We start from the raw sequence: 18,595 nt of genomic DNA on the forward strand, positions 1-18,595 counted from the left end.
GCTAACTAGGGGAACTTAAGCAGTTTCTTCCTCCATTGCCTTTCTGCTAAAATGGTTCTGTTTGTCTCAGTCAATCCTTGTTGCATGTATTTCAATATTTTGTCAAATTTAGCTTATTTCTGTAGGTCTGGATCAGCCCATCTCTGTGTCTCCCAAATGGAATTCATCCCTTATATGATATCCACGGGCATACACAGAATGTGTATCACCATGTGCTCCCTGCAATGCTTATGGAAAGGAGCATGGATAACCTGAATCCACTCAGTGCTCGGCTATTACAGACTTGCCCTCTGTAGACTCTCACTGCTCCTCAGTTGTGAGAAGCCATAGTCCAGCTGCAAGCATTTAAAAGAAAATGAAAAAATAATGGAGGAATTCTTTTAACTGCTTCAATCTTCTTTGTAGAAAAGGTGAGACAAAGTTAAAATAATATTTTGACATAATATCTATATAAACAGGTTAAGAAGAGAAAAAAGTTAATCCTCCGTGTAACCAACATTACTGTGGTGAAAGAGTATGCAACAAGCATGTTACTTTAAAATTTCCTCATACCTGGTCTCACTTAAGTCAATCCCTCAAATTTTCCAAGGGTGCATGTCTGTCACAGCAAGACATTGCCATCTAATTTATCAACCATGATTAGAGCAAAGGACTACAAAATACTCTCTGGGAAAGGCAGATCTGTTCTAGGCAGCACAATCACATGGCACAAGCTCAGAAACAAGTTTTCCATGCTCCATTTTTAGAGAGATTAATGGGTGATGGTGGGGAAGAACAAAATATTATTGCTGAAATTTTTCAGAACCTCACTCCGCTTGGCTTAGAAGCTGTCACGTAAGTCCCAGTCTTAAAAACGTTTTGGAGACAATAATGGCATTTAGCCCTTCATCCTCTAGGGAGATTAGGAAGAAGTCACATCTTTTTCAGCCTGTCTTCTAGACTTTAAAGACCAAACCCTTTCAGTTTTTTCCACTTCCACTGGTTATATTAACAGCCCTTCTCCACATCTGTTTCACTTTGAACCCATCCCTCTTAAGTACAGGAGGTTGGAGCTGCCCAGATGTTTCAAGAGGATTTTCAGCAATGCCTTGAAGTAAATAATATTACTGTTTCTTCCATCTACTGAAATACCGCCCTCAATAAATCCCAGAAAATAATTTATGATTTCCACACTTACATCACATTGACCTTTCATAACCATATGGCCATCCAATAAGACAGGCAGGTTTGTATCACTTTTTATAATGACAAACTATTTTCGTTGTCACAGCAGACTTTCCTATTTCCTGTGGCATTATTTTACGCCCTGATATTAAATTTCTCCCCATTATTTCCCCAGGCTATTCATTGTGCATGATATTCTCAGCCACCTGTGTGTTTCTAATGCCTCTCAATATCACAAGGGACCTCATATTTTTTCATTGCAAATGAAAGTACTTTTTAAAAGTCTCAATGTAATGCTAATGTAACACCAGCAAACAGAAACTGGTCCTGCTAAGAGACTGGTAGTGGTTTCTGTCTGCTGCACTTCCCCTTGTTCCACTTCTTTCACAATTCCTTCCTTAGAAATTGAGACCAAGACAAATTCTGCTCTGTCCATGCTATCTCAGATTATTTTTATGCTTTCCTACATCAGAAAGTGACAGAAAGTATCACCCTACCACTTTCATGCTCCCAAACATCTGCATTCCTACTACACTCATACATCGATCACATTTATACTTCCTCTTCAATGCTCAGTTTTGAGCCCTGTACTGGTATTTCTGTCTCTCTCCTTTTCCAAGACCTGATTCCCAACACAAAGGCACAAATTAAACCAACTAAACCAGTCTGGGTTGGCAGATCCCTTCCCTGAATCCTCTACCAAGCTGACTGCTGGTCTCAATGGAATTCTCACCACCCATTCCTCTATTGTTTGATGTCCTGTTTTTCTTTCCCACATTTGCCTTCATATTAAAATGAGGGATAAGGACTTTACAATATTCATACCTCAAGTCCACTTCCTTAAAATAGAAATTTAAGTTACAAGAGGGCCAAAATGTGTGCTGCCATACAACTATATTGGAAGTGAACTGTGGATTAGAATCAATGAAATGGTTTGGGTTGGAAGGGATCTGCTAGATCATCTAGTTCCAAGCCCCCTGCTCTGAGCAAGGACACCCTCCACTAGACCGAGTTACTCAGAGCCCAATCCAACCTTGAACTTTTCCAGGGATGAGGCAGCCACTGCTTCTCTGGGATATATGTGCCAGGGCCTCACTGCCCTCACAGTACAGAATTTATTCCTAATATCTAATCTAAACCTGCTCTCTGTCAGTTTGAAGCCATTCCCCTGTGTGCAGTCACGCCATGCCCTTATAAAAAGTCCCTCTGCAGCTCTCTTGTAGTCCCCTGTAGGTACTGGAAAGCTGCTCCCTGGAGCCTTCTCTTCTCCAGGCTGAACAACCCCTACCTCTAAGTCTGTCGTCACAAGACAGGAGGAGTCATACAGCAAAAATCCCCCAACAACTGACTAAAGAACTAAAAACTTTTGGTGAGATACAATATACGGACTTCCCATACTGATGCTGTATTGATGTGTTTCTGGAAAAGGCAGACCCATTCTGAGCAGCAATATCATATCACATCATATCATCATATATCATATCATATCAATCACATCATAATATAATATAATATAATATAATATCATATCATATCATATCATATCATATCATATATCATATCATATATCATATCATATTATCATATCAATCTTTTTTTCCCTACACTTCCCATTAAATTTTTTTTCTTACTAGATGAGACTTTTTAGTGAGGCATTAACCAACATGAACGAACACATTGCTGTACTAAATGGCAAATAAGTGACTTAAGTTATCACATCCCAAACTTCCAATAGGAAGGAGTGCTTTGGTAAAAGTAATTCTATCAAAGTAAACACATTTCTATATTCACAAGGCACTTTCCAGCATTTGCCTGTCTTGCCTTTAAGTGTCCAGGGAGAGGGTAACCTCATTCAGTGCTTGGCTAAAATACACAGTCTTTGCTGGAGCTCGTAAGTGACACATAAAATAAATTTCATCATAGCTGATGACATGAAAAGTAGCTCTAACAGGGGAGGGAAGCTGTGGCCAAGAAAAAAAACACTTCCATTTTTCTGTAAATTCACTGCAGTTTTGTCTAGATTAGTTGAAGTCTTAGTTTCATGAAGGAATTTGGCAGCTGTTAAAAAACAAAAAACCAACACATTAAAGTAAATAAAAATCAGCAAGAAACACTGAAAATAATGTCACTGTGGTGGTATAATGATGTTATAATGCTTTCAGAAGGATGAAAATAAAATCCTGAAACAAAACATCACATTGAAATGAAGCAGAATTTGTACAAACTACTGATCCTAGTTTATTGACTTGAAGAAAAAAAATTACCAAAACACAAGTTAATCCACAGAAGATTGCAATTTTGCTAACATTGCATAATAGACTTTATATATTATGAAAATATTCCATATTCATTTAGTCAGTATTTTTGGCACTAATTTTAAACCAAGTCTTACATTAAAATAACATCTGTTTTCTGACCTTATAATACTTGCTTCATTTTATTACAATCATTTGCCTCAACTGCATCCTCCAGAATTTTGAATCAATATCAACAATGAATTAATTCACTTTGCCAGCCCTCAGGCAACCACATCTTCCATTTCCTCAACTTTTTTCCACTGTAGTATATCTTTTGAAGATGGGGGGGAAAGGTCGAATAACATCTTAATTTGACATAACAGAATAAATACTGCTATCAAATTTTTCAAAAGGATCATATGACATGGAACAGAAAAGCTGTGCCAACACATTAACCAACTTAAAGCAAAGGTTCCCAAAATACTTCTAAGACTTTAAAGTGTAATGCAAGCTATAAGTAAAAATGTCATTTTCTTGATTGGTAAAAACTCCCAGTAATGACAAACAGCAGCTTCATTTAACCAAATCTCCATTTCCAAATGAAAATTTGGCCAAACCACTACACTGAAAAGGATCAACATTCTCCTAACTCTTTGGAAGTGTCCCAATCCAGCTAGCAAACCCCAAGGTCGACATCTACTTTCCAAGTTGAGTGTATCATGACTCACATACCATTTTTTTCAGCTTTAAATTGATGATTTTGGCCAACAATGGCAGTGTGCTAAATTTTCAGTAGTCTATCTTTGCCCTACACTTTATGTATATATGCTGCTATGTATTTCTATGCCTGCCACTAGGATAAGGATCCTTCTCCACTCCTTTCTAATGATTAGAGCAATAAGTGTGGTATAGGAAAATGAGAAACTACCCATAAAAAAAAAGTTGGTGGAATGAGGTCCAAGAGTAGCCCCAAGGTCTTCATCCTCATAACAAGTGACATGATGGAAGGATAGGACAAGTTTCACACAGTTCCTTTGGAGAACACACATCTGTGAACTATTCTTCTTTACTCCCAACTATTCTTCTTTACCCAGCTATTTATCCTCCCCTTCTCCTTCACAGACAAATACTTTGCCTCTCAAAAGAAGGTATAGTTGAGAGATGCGCAACCAGAGCTTCTCTGTGAGTCCCAAAGGCCTGGTTCATGCCCACAGTGGCTTTGCTCAGGTGTTGATTTTGACATACACTTTGATGTATTGGAAAGCAAAGGCACAGCCACACAAACCATCTGCACATCACTGTGCAGTGCCCCATGCCTGCATTTACAGCGTGACACACGGAAGAGAAACGAGAGCTTCTCCCTGTTTTCTGAGCCTCAGAAGACAACAAGGGACAAAGTGAGCAACTTGCTAACTTATAATGAGTTTGGGGAATCATCTGCACCAGGCTGCACCCTAATGAGCTCTTCAGCTGGAATTTGTTACTCTGCCCTCTCCAGAAGGTGCAAAGGAAGGTGTATTCGCAGGTAGCAGCTGATACTTGAAACTCTTGTCTCCTTCAAGTAAGGCAGCCTAATGTTCAACCTCCACATGCCTGGACAAATGGATTGATGGGACTCTTGTTGAAGAAAATTATTAACAGCTACTATGACATAGGGGAGAGGATAGTTATTTATGAAGGTGGCCTTCAAGTAGTTAATATGTTGTTGGCAATAAAGACTATTTTTCAGATGTGATCACTTGCTTTAAAGCGTGCCTGTAATTCAAACCCATTGCTGTATTGTAAACAGAATGCAAAGATCATAAACATCATGAAACCACCACAACATAAAATCATGGACTTGTTAAGGTAGGAAAAGACCTCTAAGATCATCACATCCAAACCATGTCCCCAGCTGCCACATTTGAGAGGTGCTTTGAATGTTTTCAGGGCTGGAGATCCTACCACCGTCCTGGGCAGCCTGTTCTAACATCTGGCTACGCTGTCAGTTAAGAACTTTTTCCCAATATCCAATCTAAATCTCCCCGGGCACAACTGGAAGCAATTTCCTCCTGTCCTGTTGCCTGCTGCTTGGAAGAAGAGATCAAAGCCTACCTGCAAACAACCCCCTTTCAGGGCATTGCAGAGAGTGATAAGGTCCCCTCTGAGACGCCTTTTCTCCAGGCTAAACAGCCCCAGCTCCCTCAGCCACTCCTCACAGGACTCTGTGCTCCAGACCCTCCACCAGCTCCACTGCCCTTCTCTGGACTCGTTCCAGAGCCTCAATGTCCTTCTTGTAAAGATGGGCCTAAAACTGAACACAGGATTTGAGGTGTGGCCTCACCAGGGCTGAGTGCAGGGGTCAATCCCTGCCCTGCTCCTGCTGGCCACACCACGGCTGGTCCAGCCCAGGATGCCATGGCCCTTCCTGGCCACCTGGCTGGCTCGTGCTCAGCTGGCTGCTGAGCAGCACCCCCAGGTCCTTTTCTGCCAAGCCACTTTCCAGCCACTCTGCCCCAGCCTGTAGTGCTGTGTGGGGTTGTTGCAACCCAAGGGCAGCATCCAATATTTGGTCTTGTTGAACCTCATGCAACTGACCTCAAGCCATCAATCCAGCCTGTCCAAGTCCCCCATCACATCAATATAAACATGCTGGAGGACAGCAAATTCACAGCCAGCAAGCCCTGATGAAGGTTTTGAGGGTGGTCTCATAGAAAGTATGCCACTTCTCCTTTGGGTTTATCTTCTGTTTTCAGTGTGTTTAATAAAAGAGAAATGGGGAGCAGAACAAAAGTGCATATTAGTTTTTGTTCTTTCAGATTTGGGTAACTATATCCCCAGAGTATAAATCAATTTTTATAAACCTTACCTGGTTTCATGCATTCTACAATCCACTTTCAACATGGATTATGACAGTTATGGCTAAATCAGGGCAGAATGACTTCTGTGTCAATGGATCCTAACTGTAACAGCCTTGCCATTGTGCAACTCATATTACTTTGCCCCATGCTGAATTTGCCATCCTGTTTCATTGGTCAGAAGGCTTCTTTATCTGCTGTCACCTCCATGTTTGAATGCTAATATGTACTCATGACTAAGCTTGCAACTAAAACATAGCATTCTTCTTATAATAGCATCATTTTATGTCTTGAGCATGTCTAAAGCACTGAATTTCACAAAAGAGAAGCAGATTTTTTTTCACTAACTTCAAACACCAGCATACATTTAAATTAAAAAAAAAGTTACTCTTCCTGCAGATTATATTGTGTTTCATTAGCTGTAAAGCACTAGATAAACACAGAACACTCCTGAAACAGAGGACATTGTACTGGGGTATTCAATATGGATTCAAGAATCAATTCTATGCTCAGATAAAAATTTGGGGTTAAATCATTCATGCTGACGTGAGCTAACACTCAAAGCACAGTTCCTCCTGAAGGTTTGCAAACATTGGACAAGTTTGCTCAAGTCGCAAGAGGAAACTGCAAGAGTTCTCAAAAAAAAAAAAAAAAAAAAAAAACCAGCGTCAAATCTGGTGCCACTAAATTATGTGGCAGAAATGAAATTTTTTTGCTCTTTAATCTTTGCAGGGATACCAGACCAGCATTCAGCACTTTAGAAACTGCTAAAACATCCACAGGAGAAACCACCTTGTCTTGCTCTCACTGATATTAGGTAGCAGAATGAACTTCAAGGGTGTAAGAACATCATCCAGGTTCTGGCATTTCACAGAAGCCTATTTATAACTCAATTCTTTTACTTGACTTTAAACTCTGTGTTATTATATTCCTTCAAGGGCATGAATCTAAACCAGGAATGTACCAGTTGGTTTTTCACCCAACTTAGTAAACTGTTTAAAGCAACTGCTGCAATTTGTCACAGGTGGTGTAGCACCAAAGGGTATCATCTGAACCAACAGTTTGCTGCAAACATGACAAATAGAATTAAAAGAGCTCTATAATTAGCAATTTTGAGAGGTTTTTAGATTAAGTCCTTGAAATCAGAGGAGTTTTTTTTAAATAGATACAAGTAGACCTCTCTTAAGTCTACCAAACATATCCTGAGAGGGTGCAAAATTTCACCAATTTGGGTCTGAAAGCTTGTCATGTAAAGAGGGAAGCACACTCCAACTGAAGTCTTGTGAAACTCCATGCTCAAGCTGGGGTGGCAGTAAGAGTGTAAAAGGAAATACCTCACTGAAGAACATATGTCATTGAATCAATAAGAATTCACACCCAAGTTTCTAAGCATATTTTACACATTTATTACACACATGAGCAAGAATAAGAAGTTTCTCTAAAGTTAACCAAAATTAGAAGTATTTTATGTGCTTTCTATTTTCATAAAGGCATGACAGTGAGAATTTAGAAAGGTCTCTGAAGAAAAGATTGCAAATATCTGGTATGACAGTTCACTTGACTGTTCCTGCCTCAAAGGTTCTAAGGAAGAACTGGAGTGCTCCAATTTTAAACACAGGTATGTCTTTGCAGATGATCTTTCTCAAGGGCAAGAATGAAGTTTCCCATATTACCAGGACAGCAGCTATGCAAGTATATTAACTTGATTAAAGTTCTTTTCTATTTGAGAGAAATTACTCTGTACTAAACAGAAGATCTGACTTGGGGACCAATTTAAAGATACATGTTGAATTTGCTCAATATGCTAATTTATTTCATTTTCAAAAACTAATAATTTGACCTCTGCTACTATTTTAACTTTGCCTTGAAATTTCTTGTTTTCTCTAAAACTCTAAAAACAGCCAACATTTTTGTGTTCACAAAATGCCACTCCTGGCTTATGCAGCATTTAGTATTTTCAGTTGTTTCTAGTGCTGCTTAATGGTCAGTTGATAGCGGATGAAGACCTAGCAGCTACAACCATAGCAAGTTTCACTGAATCAGGCTCTGATCCTGCAAGTGACAGCACACAGCTTGCAGAGGCTGGACAGACTTCAGGAGACTCACACCAGGACTTTCTGCACAAAGGGCAGCACACAGACCTTAAAAAACAGGCCAGCACTCACAATAGTTCTAGCAGATTTAGACTCACAGTCAACTGGAGAACAATGACAATGACTATTTTCACATTTACACTGCTGATTGCAAGAATTTCATAGCACTATTACTGACTGCTCATCAAAGTTTATAACCTTTGTAACTCCACATAACTCAAAAGTATACAGATCACAGGCAGGACATGTGATTATGCTATGCTTTGTAAAATGCCTTAGATTGTGCACAAGCCCCAGAGTTTGAATGTGACTTCAGCCCTCCCAGCCCATGCAGCTAACTTTCAAAGCAAGAACTAAAACCAAATCAGAGTTCACTGTGGTTATCCAAGTTTGTTTCAGGAGAACAGTAACAAGTCCACAGCTTACATTTTAATTCCACAGTATTAAGTGTTGTGCAAAGAAGGTGCTTTAACAACTGGTAAGACTTCTTCATTGTTTGGCCACACATGGGAAGTCCTCAGGACAACACAAACCATATGAGAAAAGCTGTAGGAGAGGAGGCCAAAATCCTTAAGAAATCAGAATTGGGGTTGATACTGAGAAACAAATTAAGCAGGAAGACTGCAGAAGCAAAAAGACAAAAAGAGAAAAAAACAATCAAATAAGAATGCAAAGGATAATAACTAATTGGAGACAATTATAGTCCCTAGGAAAGCATAAACTCTCAATCAGTATGACAAGATACAGAACATGTAACAAACATATGTATTCTGTTTGGAGAAACACGAGAAATTACTTTTCTGTGTCATACCACACAAGCCACCTGCTTTTATTGCAGGAGTAGAGAAAAGGAACTTTCACTCATCCAAACCTAGTCCAACACATATAATTTGAATAAGCTACTCAGGTGCATTTTTGACACTTGTAGCCTTGTTTAAATGCTCCATTAAGAGCAGAATTATTTTACCTGAAGCACCCTTCTCCCACTTGCTCACTCTACCAAAACTCTTTTCTGCTGGTGCCAGCTCCATTGAACTAGGTTCTTCTGAACTTGCACTGCTTTTTCAAAGCTAAATTTCTTCAGTTTCACTTTCTGTGGGGTCAGTGTATGGGGCACACCAACACCAATGGGCACAGAAATCAATCCTGGAGCAAGAGCTGTTGGCTCAGCATCACATCCCCACAATAGCAAGACTTGATTTCTTCTCTGCAGGCCAGCACACATGCTGATGAATCCATGCTCTGCTTCCCTGAACCAGAAGTGTTTACAAGGAGGGTCAATGCTGGCTCAAAAACTTTTTCCATGCACCACTAAACAGCACACAAAAACCTGCATGCAACAGAAAAGAAACTTTACCAGAGAAGGTCAAAGCAGCATCACAAGAAGGGCAGACAAAGTGGCAGGGGACAATCCCCACTGACCATTTTCAAGACAGAAACCCGTTTTAAGTCAGTTTGAGGTGACAATTTTAAATCAGATGTGTCAAACAGCAGTTAGCTGTCTCTAAAGATCACTTACATAAAATGTACATATAAATGTACATTACACACAAAATGTACTCTACACAGAAGAGTCCTTGCTGATCACCTACAGAAGCACAAAATTGCCCTTAGACAAGGCACAGCCATAAAATACTTTGAAGGCCATCCCAGTCCTTCCAGGTTGGTACTCCACTGGACTCATATCTCTTCCAGAGGCTGGAGGTATGTCTTTCTGGATGAGTATTCCCTGATAAGTAGTCTACAAATGATTATTGGATTATGAAAGTTAAGGCTTACTTTTCCAGAAAGGGAAAAGAAAATTTGCTGCAGATGTCTAAATCAAGAGATGAAATAAACAGTTTATAACACTGACAGTCCTGAAGACTGGAGAGAAAGAAACAGCAGAATGATGTTGGCAAAAAAAAAAAATAAAAATGATGGGAGGAGAATAAAAGGAAATTGCGGTAGGGAGTACTCCTACAGCAGGGTAAAGACTGAAACATGGATTTTTCCAGGAAATTGGGGAGCAAAAGCCTCAAACAAACAGCACATCATTACTAATGAAGACATTTGAAGCAGTGTGGGTCAAGAACTTTTTTGGAAACGCTGGTAAGCATTATGGCAGAGGGAGGGGAACTGCTCCCAAGGAAATTTACAGGAGATTTTGAGAAGAGGCAAGCTCTCCTGTCAGGCACAGCAGGAGCACTGCTGTCCACTGCCTGCCATCTACATCCCAAGAGAAATGGGCTTAGAATTCACCTCAGTATGACTTGGTGCTTCTCCATGACAGCTGCTGCAACCTCTCTTGAAGCCAGTGCAGGTATAACTGGACAGAGAAAGGAGGACAAATTGCCACACCAGCAATCCAGCAGAAGAGCTGCTTAAAAGGCAGGTTTTCCAACACCCCTCAGGGGCTGGTTTCCCTCCAGCCTTCACACAGTTCAGCATATCTTTTGCAATGGAAGCCTGGGGTTACAAAAACGTACTTTGAATCCCATTTGCACATTCTGCTACATCACAATGGCACATTCAAATGATGCTTGCAATGTATTTTGAACAAGTCGAACACAGAACATCCAATATAGGATTTCCTCTTTCTCCTGCCCATCCCCTTCCTGTTTGTTTACCAAAAACTTTCACTTCCTCAGTGACACTGATACCAGCTCTGGTGGTCACTTAACCCTGGTTCTCCAGTCCTTGTCCACTCACCCCTGAATTACAGCTCCCCGGGCATTTAGTACTTACTGAAGGGTTTTAAAGATCCATCAAAACACATGGTAAGGCTGGGGCTGCCCTGGAGAAAACAATTTTCTGTCCACTGGATCTAATGAATGTAAACTTCATTATTCTGGCAAGGGACATTCTAGCAGGCAATTTCAATATATGCAATAGATGTGCTCATGTTCAGATCTTTCCCTACTCAGTTGATACTACCAGGAAATATTCTTTTTGTCTGAATAAAGTAGAACTTAGTCACAGGTCAGACCTACTTATTTCTAAAATTGTTACCACTACACAGCAATTCACTCAAACATGGTCTTTAACTTTTGGAATTAATTTTGTTCTAAGTCCCTAGGACAGTCATACATGGAAAGAGAAAACTTTAGCAGCCAAATATACTTCTGTACTAATTCCTATGATACCATATTGCTTCAGTTTAAACCTAAGGTAAAATCCAAATAATATTTCATTAAAAAAAAATAAATAGGTTTGTATACACCTATCTGTACAAAATAATGAAGGAAACATGAAAAAAAGCAATCGACTGTAGATACCACATCAGAAAGCCCACTTAACAGATTATGCTTTTTTTGACGAACTTCCTGAAATTGCTTTTTTTAAACCAACAAAGGAGAAGTTAAAAGCACATCCCAGAGGGAGTCTTTTCCCTTTACAATTTTATCATTTCCATACTTAGAGCAACCCTCTAAAATAGAGAAAACTGCAAAAGGTGCCATTGCAGAAGAGTAGCTGCATCCCATACTTCAATACCTTTTGGTGAACTATCACGTGTTCCAATTTAAGATTGCACTATTTCCTATCACAGCTGGCCTTTGCAAATTAAAGTAAGAAATTCTGCAATATGACAACCACAGGAAGAAGAAGCCTTGTGCCACATGCAGCAGGGACCATAGAGGAAGAAGGACACTGTGTACAGACTGTTTATCATTGGAGTCCTTTGAACTGAAGATGTAAGACAAGTGTGCTGCGCAAACACAGGAACCAATTGTAGATACTTAAGATGCCAGCAGTTTGAAAAAGATAGGCAAAGCTGACCTAAGGGAGACCAAAGGCTGGCCTGGACAGAACTAGTCCACCCTTTTAACTCACCAGAGAAATGAGATCTACCCATTATTCCCTCCACCTTTCCTCCTTTCTTTTCTCCCCAGACAAGTGTTACTGTCAAAACATAATTTCTCTTCTGACACTTGCCTGACAAAAGTAACCAATCTATTTACCTCTATAAGTAGTTCTTTAGGGCACAAGCCAAATACAAATATCCCATAAATATTTGGAGGAAAAGCTTCCAGCACATGATGAATTCTGCCTTCACGTTTTGTTCCATGAAGCCACATTTTTCAGAAAAGATGCTGAACTCAAACGCGAATAATTCAGTCTCGGAAATTACAGCATTTAATGACAATGTCAACAGGAAATGTATCTGAATCAGGCAAAAATAAATATGAAAGCACAGACCTTTCTATCCTTCCCTGAAGGACAATGAAGTTTAAACTAGGAACAGTCACACTGAGGACAGTTACAGACTGCATTTGTCTTTTATTAGTACAAGCTGATTTCTTGGAGAAGGCACCACTACTGTTTACAGGGTGGCAGACTCCTTCACCCTGCATGCGTCATTAAAGACTGTTTTCATACAAATGCAATTTTACATTTTTATCTACAGTTTCCTGTGGTAAGGCTTAGCAAGTCTGGAAGCCTTTCTTATTGCACCATCTCTAGCATTCCTACACTCTCATTAAAGAGGGGAGAGAAATAAATGGGAGAAGTAGGAAGTAGGAATATGAGCAACAGGACAAAAAATTCTAATTCTCAGCTGGGCAACTGGTTTTTCTATAGAATGAAGCCTTTTTGCTTAGAGATGGAAATCCTACAGAGGCAATATTATAACAAATGCTGCTTAACAGAGTCACATGGTTTGGAGTAATTATTTACACACTCAGCTTCATAGCTTCAAAAGGAAGTATCATTCCCTGCATATAAAGCTCACACAACCCTCAGGATCCCCAGCCCATGGATTCTCCTCCCAAACTTCCCATTAGCACATGATGGCTCATATCCTTCTGAGATCTTGTGGCAGCAGACATCCACCTCTGTGTACAGTCATGCTACCACAGCAGATTGCTAGGAATCCTAGGTTATATCTAATGTCCACCCCATTAATGAATGAACGAATGAATGAATTAATTAATTAATTATAGTTAGTTAGTTAGTTAGTTATTCCCCATGTACTTGTCTTCCGTGTTCACTTGGTTTGAAAAGGGCTCCCTGAACCCTAAGAGCAAAAATGGCTTTACAACTCCCTGGACAGAAGAAAAAAATGTCACTCAGTTACTCAGGATATGCACATATGGAAAGGAGGAAAGATCTCATCCCCTTCCCAGATCACCTAGCCCTTTGACAGAAACAAAAATTGTCTCCTGATCAATATGTGTTCATCCTGAAATCTCAAAGATTCCTATAAAGATTCAAAATAACATGCAGAGTAGAGGTAGGCAAACATCTCCTTTTTTGTGACAGCAATGGAATAACATCTGAGATTAAATACAGCAGCACTTAAACTTTCCCAGCTAACTTCAGAGAGGTCAGTGTTGCTCCCTGATGTGCCCCACAGGAAGGGTCAGGTGTAGCATCTCTGGTTTGGTGAGACACTCCACTGAAGAACAGAACCAAGCTGAGCCGGGAGACCTTGGACTTGTTTTCATTGCCTGTCACAGGAATTGTTCTCCTCAACACTTGCTGCTCTGTGATGCCATTTAGCTTACAGGAGTCAAAAAGGCCATAGGAAGAGAGGGCACTTCAATTACATAGATAAACTGAGGGGTGGAGAGTACTGTGAAACAGTTACTTACACATTCATAAATACTTATCTGTTCATAAATACCTGCAAGGAATTGTTTCACATTTATGGAAACTCCCTTGAAAAGGATAACATTAAACGACATAGTATTAAACAACTCAAAGGCAGCAGGGTTTAACTTTGTGTTGTAAAGTTTCACAACTGATTGCTTTGTCAGAAAGAGTCATTGCACAACTCCACTGGTCAAGGGGCTTAAAAAGGAAGGCCTAAACCTTACCAGGTCTTCTGCATAAGAGGAAAAACCTCTTATTTACTAAAAAATAGAGCAAAGCAGAATAACTTGAAGTCAGCCAGCTACTGTACAAAGATGATCGTTCTATGTCATCATGGTTTAAAAAAATCTATGTCAACAGCACACAATTAAGAGATTTTTACGTTATTAAGTAAAGAATTCTTTCCTAACTAGTCTCTAGCTCACAAAGTTGAAACAGAGAAAGAAAAAAAGCTTTAAATCTCAGAAGAGATCCATAAAATGAGACATCTTTTGATCTCAAAGTTCATTAATTTCAATCCTTCTCCAAGGTTTCATAACATCCTATTAACAGTATCTAACTGATTTCCAGCCTGTTGCTACTTTTTCAGAGAAAACTATTTGATTTTTTTTCTCATCCATACTTTCAGTGCTGTTGATAGTACCTATTAAAAGGATAACACCTATTCTGTCCTCAGTGTTGGGTTGGAAACAATCCACACAAACACAATTTGACTCTCCTTTTGGTAAAACTGAGCTACGTTTTCCCAACATAGCTTTGCAATTTCTCAACACATATCTTCTGCTTTTTGTTTTAACTCTATAGTGATACTGTGTTGAGTGCAGACTTATCTAAGTGGCACTCATACTTCACAGATATTATCAATTAACATTACTATTCCTAAATTGCAAAAGTCATAGAAGTACTTGATGGGACCAAGCTTAAAATTTTTAATTTTCAATTTGTACTACGACGTCCTAAAATACATTAAGATCGGTCAGAGTGTTTCTCTTTCTTCAAAGGTGGGAACGAAGGAAGGAGATGGGATATTGACCAGGGGTTTCAGATGAAACCAGCTTTGTGCTCCCTATGTATATCAGTGGGAATATAACCTGGCTAAACAAGCTTTAATAAGAGTTAATCCCTTTGGTCTGTAGTGCCAACAGAGGGGAGCAAGGCAGCAAGATGAGTTAGTGCCAACCCATTCACTGCCAACCCTTGAAAGACGCAATTTCAACAGAAACTCTTAACTGCTTTACTGAAGGTACAGCATCAGCTCCTAAACTAAAATTGTAAGGAGAAAACCCTTAAAGACCGTTCCTCAGGAGTGCAGTACCGATAATACCAGTCTGCAAGAAACACCGTGCACCAAACATCACAACACCGTTTCCTCATCTTTCTTTTAATTCCAAGCGCACTTGAACATACGCTTAAGAGGAAGAAGCTTTAACTTGCAGAACGCACCAGAAAACACGCTCCTAGAAAAAAGCAGTGTAAGAAGGGATACCCAGGGATCACATCACCTCACCTCAGTCAAGGCTATCGTTTTGGCTCGAAACGCCAACTGCGGACTTAAACCAGCTAATTTCAGACGCTCGCCGGCACGAAACAGCCAGAAGGCACCCGAGCCCTCCGGATCCCAGCAGAAACCCGGCAAAGGGATACGAGACAAATCACGCTTTTGAGAATGACCATTTTATCCCCAACGCGGTTATTCCCCTGGAGACCCCACGCAGTCCTACCGGGCAGCTCGGGCGGCAGCGGCTCCTCCTCGCGGGGCAGAGGCGAGGGCGAGCGCCCGGGGCGGAGCGGGGCGGGGGCGCGGAGCGGCGGGACCGGGCGGCCCCGCGGGAGGAGCGGGAGATGCGGGCACCGCCGCTCCGGGCAAGGCACACTTACTGAGCGGGGGCTCCGGGGAACGGAGCGCGGGGAGCGGAGCGGCGGGGCCGGCGCGCGGGGTGCGGAGCTTGGGGTGCGGAGCGCGGCTGTGGCTGTGGCTGCGCGGGCGGGGCGCGGCCGCGGGAGGTTCGCAGCCCGGGTACTTCCTGCTGCCGGGAACATTTGCATGGGGTGGACAGCGGGGAGAGCGGCGGAGCGGGGCCCGGCACGGCCCGGCCCGGCCCGGCTGCAGGCTGTGCCGGGGGTCAGCCCCGCCGAGCGGCCTCAGAGAGAGCGAGCCATCTCTAAAAGTTACAGTAAATATAACCCTGTTAGTCTGAGAGGCAAAAAAAGGCTCTCTTTTCCCACCAACAGCCAAAAAACCATCTTGAACCCCAAAAATCCACTATAAGAATCTTCTAAAGTCCATTGGAGTCTTGGTTGAGAGAAACAAAGAGCAATTAAGCTTATCTTTCAATGTTTCTTTTCTTTCAAGAATGATTTACTAGCCTGGTGAAAAGTGAAATAAAAATCTCACAGGTCAGCAAAACAGGAAATATGAACGCAGGACATAACAGGCAGAGGATGCAGGTGAAAAGCTTTGCGAGAGCCAGAGTCAGGTGTCATGTGTGTCCTGCCAGACCACGTGGACGAGTTCAGGTCGTGGAGGTTTCTAAGGCAGAATTTCAAATGAAAAGCGTTCAAGCTTTCCATATAAAAGTATTTAGATAGTGGATCAAGTTTCAGAAACAGTAAAAGTATTACAAGATGCGAGACACTCAAAGGCACCTCTGTACACTTTCCCAAAGTTCACCAGTACAGCCTAAATGTGGGTTGGAGCGGACTCGGGAGCTGGTGAGGACTTCTAACAGGACTCCCAAACTGCTGAAAATAGCTCAGTGCAGCTCACACCCTGTTGGGTTTATGGGGAGAACCTGGTTAATGTCGATGGGACTTACCGATCTCTGGTGCTGGCACTCCCGGTGGTGTGCAGCTGGCACAAGCACTTCACTCTGGTTGGTGTGTGCTGCAGTCCCCTCCCATGCCCTGGCTCCGGCACACAGGCCACTGCCTTGATCCTCTCATAGAAGCAGTGAGACCATAACCTGTCACATTTCTTAATCAATCCTAGATTGGGCATCTGTGGAGCTCTGAAAAGTAGTGGGCAATAGTTTCTTGTCCTCTTTGAATTGTATTATCATCAATTATTAAAATAATATTGTGTAAATACTCAGTATTAGACAGGCCTCTAAAAGTATTGTAGAGTGAGACAATAAGGAATTCCTCAAGATCTATTGATAGAAAGTTGGTAAATGTTTTCTCTCCTCCTCCAACTTAAGTAAACATGTTTCATAATAACAATAACAATAAGAAAAAAACAACAATAAAATGAACAAACCAGAAAACAACCTTTTTCCCAATGAAAAGCTTATACAAAAAGGAAAGATCAGACTAAATATACATTGTCTTGGGTTTGGGGACTTCTTTTGGTAGGAAATTTGGATTCCAAAAGTTTATATAAAATGAGCTATTTCTGTTTGGAAGTGCACTGTTAGTACCTCATGTTTCCATTTTCCTCTGTAGGACAAGCACCTTGATCTTGTAAGTTTCTTGGAGAAGTGGTGCACAAATCCCACATCTGTCTTGATCTCTCTCCTTTCCTCTTTATATCTTCATTTCATTATTAAGTATTCTGCTGAGTCTGATATTCGCCTTCTCCTATCAAAGTATTGGTGAAAATAAAATTTAGTTTCATAATGCATAATAGATTCCAGCAGTTTAGTAAAATACAATCCTACTTATAATGTGAATAATCTGGAAAAATAAAAGAGGGTCTTAATTACCCTTAATAGACTGCCATGCAGTAGTAAATTGAGGAGACATAGAATGAACTCATCAGATCTGCCCCAAAAGAACTAATATGAAGAAGGGTTAGAGTAGAATAAATACACTGTGCTTTATAAAAACGTTTTTAAAAGAAAGGTTGTTAGTATAATTTAAAATGTCATAGGTTTATATGACATTTATATCCTTATCCCCACTGCTAAGAAGAATATATACAAAATCTACTTTAGAAAGCATAAGCAGGAATGGAACTCTCTCTCTCTCATTATATATTCATCAAAAGGGGGAAAAAAAGCTGATTCCAGCCTCACTACATCTGTAGGTCAGCTGTTCATCACGATTTAAATGTCTTTGTGCATAGATCAAGAGAGTTGGGGGATGGTGTGAAATGGTAGAAATGGGGCAAGAATGAAACTTCAAGCCTGTCACTGAAGGGGAAGTCCTTGCAGGAAGGACTGTGAGTCACATTAGCCAGCCAGCATTCATGCCCAGCAATCAATTTCCAGCTTTGGGAAGATGCGACTCCCAGACAATGTCTCTGCTGCTGATTTAAGCATGGCTGCAAGGCACTGCTCCAGTGTGAAGGCCATCTGGCAATGTAGGAGTCCACATCCATGCTCTTGGCATCCAGAGTGTGGGGACAACCCCACACTGGCCCATGTGTCCTGGTTTCTGCTGGGATAGAGCTCGTTTTCTTCTTATTAGCTGGTGCAGTGCAGTGTTTTGGATTTAGTATGAGAATAATTTTGGTTACACACTGTAGTTTAGTTGTTTATGTTTTCCCTAAGTCAAAGCCTTTTCCGTTTTCCATGCTCTGCCAGTGAGCAGGTGCACAAGAAGCCAGGAGGGAGTGACCTCAACTGGCCAAAGGGATATTCCATACCTGTCATACCCAGTATTTAAATATATCATATATATTATTATATACTGGAGAAGTTGGCAGGAGGGGACTGATCATATCTTGGGGGTGGGCTGGGCACCGATCAGT

The 18,595-nt window shown here is 40.9% G+C and overlaps 1 protein-coding gene across 3 annotated transcripts in view; it reads right to left on the bottom strand.

Annotated features, from left to right (window-relative positions):
- The window catches only part of LYN (LYN proto-oncogene, Src family tyrosine kinase), a 48,811-nt gene extending 33,137 nt beyond the window's left edge, over positions 1-15,674 (bottom strand). For 2 of the 3 annotated variants that reach the window (XM_054284615.1, XM_054284613.1), the window contains exon 1: positions 15,627-15,674. The gene's annotated coding sequence lies outside the window, so the exon portion shown is untranslated. Of the gene's footprint in view, positions 1-15,412; positions 15,563-15,626 lie in introns of those variants that run through there. The other variant, XM_054284614.1, reaches the window with a different exon arrangement.
- Between the last annotated feature and the right edge of the window lie 2,921 nt (positions 15,675-18,595).

Source organism: Melozone crissalis, unplaced genomic scaffold (assembly GCF_028551555.1).
Source record: "Melozone crissalis strain CALT ecotype California unplaced genomic scaffold, PUWL_Pcris_2 ptg000042l_1, whole genome shotgun sequence".
Taxonomy (NCBI): Eukaryota; Metazoa; Chordata; class Aves; order Passeriformes; family Passerellidae; genus Melozone; species Melozone crissalis.